At 29.4% G+C, this 4,408-nt stretch overlaps 1 pseudogene; it reads right to left on the minus strand.

The window, feature by feature from the left end:
* Nucleotides 1-1,059: 1,059 nt before the first annotated feature.
* On the minus strand, nt 1,060-3,104 carry LOC122525250 (annotated as a pseudogene).
* Nucleotides 3,105-4,408: the final 1,304 nt, after the last annotated feature.

A 4,408-nucleotide genomic window follows, 5' to 3' on the forward strand; every position in this document is an offset into this window, starting at 1 on the left:
AGTTTATTGTCAGTACTTGTAGTTTGCGTACAATATAAAAAAAGAATTCATCTAATATGTTTTGATAAACACCAATGTTTTAAATGATAAATATACTTTCAATTAAATATTGTTTGTTTTCAAAATTTTTCATATTTTTAATTTGTTATGTTATATATTTATGAAATACTCTATATATATATATAATAAATAACAACGAAATACAAAATGTATTACTCGGATTATATGTATGTTACCGACAAAGTACAGAATCAGTTATTCTAAAAATTATCTAGATAATCTGCACATTCCCTACTAGGCACTCGTTAAATTGAAAATAAAATCTTTGCTGAAACAACAGAAACGTTTCTGTATGCTTAAATTAACATAATGTTATTTATTTATTTTTCGATATCTAAAAATCAAGTTAATATACAATCAAACAATCAACAAATTAGTTGATAGAATCAATCATCTATCAATTAAAAAACTATAATAGAAAGAGAATCAACGGTTTAAATTTTATTACAATTAAGGAAATGAATTTGCAAAACAAAGAAAATTATGCTTATTTAATAGTGCAATCTAAAGATTGGTGACACTTTACATCACATAGCGATTGGTTTTTATGACAAGCACGCCTATTTGTGGTACATTTAGATTTGCAGTCATATTTATGAAACTCAGCCTAGTACCAAGGGATTGATTTATTGCTGTTTGTCTATAGTAAACTCTTAGCTATTGCGGAGATCGGCGAAATTAATCGTGCGATATGGAAAGTGCAGTAAGTTGTGGAAATGGCTTAAGAAAACGTTGTTAAAGGAATTTACAAAAATAATGAACACAAACATGGTACATAGTATGCTTACGAAGCGATTGAAGAAGAAAATATGCTTTGCGTTACGTTATATAATAAATACGACGAATAAGAACAGTTCGAGTTAAAAAGTAAGACATGACACACAGAATAGATTTTTTTTAAACATTGTTATCCAATTTTTAATCATTCTTTCGCCTTTTTGGTTTTTTTACGATTGTTAGAATAATATAAATTATTTTAATAACTATATATATGCTGATTATATATTTACATCTTTATTAAATATATTCATTCTCCAAGGTCACAATCATTGGGAAACTAATATTTGTAAAGTTCATCCGGTGATCTCGTAAATAAACCAGTCGGATTTTTATATAAATTTTTCGGATCGTGACAAGCTTTGTAAAGCTGTTTGTAAATAGCTCCAATTACTTCAAATGGACGTTTATGGTAGCCTCACGATGATTGTTACTTTGTAGTAAATTTATTTGAGGTAATAATAATACATCCGGCATTACTAAAATGCTTCCAATTTGTTCTAAATGAAATTACAAAACATGTTAATATATCAGAATATTAAATTATATTAAAATATCAATAAAAATTATTTATTAAAATTAAATTGAAAATTTCAGAAAATATGATTTATTATTACCGTGAATTCGTTAACACTTAATGGATCCATTCCAGGAATATCAGAAAGAGGACCCTGTTTACATCCTTGTAAATAGTATAAATTGATCGCAGATTTAAGTTTGCGACTAAGAGCTAACTTGTTCCAATGTAAGCATATCAATTGAGCATCTGAGTGAGCTTATATTTGATAAATTAAAAAATTATACATGAAAAAAATAATAAAATATTACATTAAGATTTAAATTAGACATTTACATTTTAATTGTTTACCTGCATCGTTCTAATCTTTGATCCATATATTCATATAATCCTAATGTTGATTCTAGTTGATACATACAATTAAGAAGATACACAGCCTATTAACCGTAGGTAACCTCGAAGCTGTTTCATTAACTTCTTGTAGTAATGGATCGATGATACACGATACTATCTGTAAAATATAATTTGCGTTAATACCAATATGATTGAATGTATTATATCAATATGATTGAATTTACTTGAAGCATATCTTTTCTCTATCTTCAGCTATGCTAGCCACGGATAGAATTTCATTCAAGAGGTATAGTAATCTTGAAACTGATGGAGCCGGTACCAAATCATTTCTTGGTGGTTCAGCTCGTTTCCCAAGAGCTATTCTAGTTTCTCTTTGTAATCTACTGAGAAAACATTTCTCGCTTAATACTAACAAATCATACAAAGTTGAAACTAGAATGCTATCTGGTATAACTTGCTGAATTATAGCACGATAAAATCTTATTAGAGTTGTAACAGGATATAAGACAGTAGCTGGAGCTTTGACAGAGACTATGTGTTCTATTCTTGATTGTGAGGATGACAAATCCTTCCGTAATTACTTAGACACTGCTTAATTGATCATACATCTAAAATAATATTCCTAATAATTATACAGTATCTTATTAGAAATTTATGAATAGCATTTCTTACCTGTTTAATTAAAAAATATGTTCTCTTTTTCAATAGGATGCTTGATGAACCAAGCAAGCATGTCGCCGACTTATCTTTTAAGATCATGAGCGTGCATTCTATAGGATTTGGTTGTTCCACCAATGGATTCACCTAACGTTAAGCGTTGATAAAAGACCCTATAAGAGCTGTTCTTCTATTAGCGCAATATTCATCTAAAATATATCTGATAAAAAGTTTTAATGATAATTGCAAAAAATTAATTATTTTACAAAATATAAATAGTTCAACGTACTTGAATAGAATAGGTCTATCTTGCAATTTACTCATCGCTTTAACAGTAAATGTGCTAACTGTTCATTTTCTATATATTTACATTGACTCTGCGTCATCTGTATCACCTCTCCAAAGCGGCTTCTTGAAGAAGCGTCATTCTTTGCATTATATCTAAAGCCAGCGTTTGATAACCAGATTGCAATATTCTGTGGTTTGCTATGTATTTCCTTTAAATTTAATATTATTAAATTTAATAAATTAAAACATGTTAAATGCTGTGCTAGTCCCTAGGGACTGGCTTTAGACTTTCTATCCGGCTATGTCGATCACTAATGCACCACTATTTCTATCCTTTCTATGACTGGCAGATCATAATAGCCTAATGAAAGCTCAACAAAAAAAAGCTTGGCGTTTAAGTTTAATTAACTAAATTAATTCTGAATACCTTTTGAAACCCGTCCTGCTCCATGATTTTATGCTACATCGAGGAACATTGTTCTACGGATTTTTTCTACGTAAAAAGAGAGAGAGGAATTATACTTCTATTTAAAATTTAAAATTACAAATCGTTTTATAATTGTAAGAAGAATTTTTAAACTCGTAAAAATTACTTCTATGTATATAAATGACCATATACGTTAATTTCACATTTCCCAGGACTTTTTTCCTTTAGTCTCCTAACCTCCTCAAAAATCAGATACTTGGAAGCAGAATGATTTCAAAATGATTCGTTATTATTACTTGCACATAGGTTATGCGACAACGTGGTTCGAAAATGCATTCGTGACGGCGGAGTCAAAAGGCAGTTGTGTTAAGTTGTAGAAAATAAAAATCCTAGCGGTCAGTCTCGCTAGTATTATAGACACAAAGTCCCTAACCGTTCTGTCAATAAAGTCGATGACAACTATTACCCCTAAGGGGTTATACCAGTTGGCGCGGGCTCAAAAAAGAGGTCTTTTTATGATTTTTTATAGAAAAAGTTTTTAACTTATCAACTATAAGTGATGGTAATTCAAATAGGAGCCTACTTTTAAGAATTCAATAGCGCGTCGATCATGTAAAATATTAATCTGCCCACCGCTCCTGTAGATGATTTCCTGAAACGTCCTCTAAAAAAAGGCGCCTTAGCAGCTGCCCTCCATTTCAGCGTTTTTGGATTATCTAATATCAAAAATATGGTGGATTCTTTTAAAGGATAGATAATTGCAAAGTATTGAACGAAGGAATAATAAAAGTTTTGATTTTTGACAAAATGGGTCTATTTGAAATAATGTTTCGTATTTGACTGCAATTTTCGCTCTAAATTGGTAAAAAAAAATAGTTATAATTTTTTTCAATCTATTCCTTCGTTCAATACTGAGGAATATATCTAGAAGATTAATAGAATTATTTTCAACAACTCTCTTTTTATCTTTAGTTACCGGTATTTTTAAATGTCTTGTTGTTTCCACTAATTTTCTATTTTCTCCTACATTGTTCTGTTTTTTTAATCATATTTTCTTTTTTTTTATTTACTATGTATTCTAATGTCTAGTTAAGGGGGAAATACGTGTAGAGGCTTCACAATTTAATTTTTTTTATAATCGCTTGTTAAAAAATTATTAAAAAACTATATGTCACAAAATTTCAAGTCAAAATCCAAGTCGTTTCAAAGTTATAAACGATTAAGTGTATATGTAGTGGCATGTAATACGGAACGGTCGAGCTTTTTTCAAACGCGTTTTTCACAACGACTTTTTTCGGATTTGTGTACACTCTAGCTTACAAAATTTT

This window comes from Polistes fuscatus, unplaced genomic scaffold (genome assembly GCF_010416935.1).
Source record: "Polistes fuscatus isolate 324 unplaced genomic scaffold, CU_Pfus_HIC Scaffold83, whole genome shotgun sequence".
Lineage (NCBI taxonomy): Eukaryota > Metazoa > Arthropoda > Insecta > Hymenoptera > Vespidae > Polistes > Polistes fuscatus.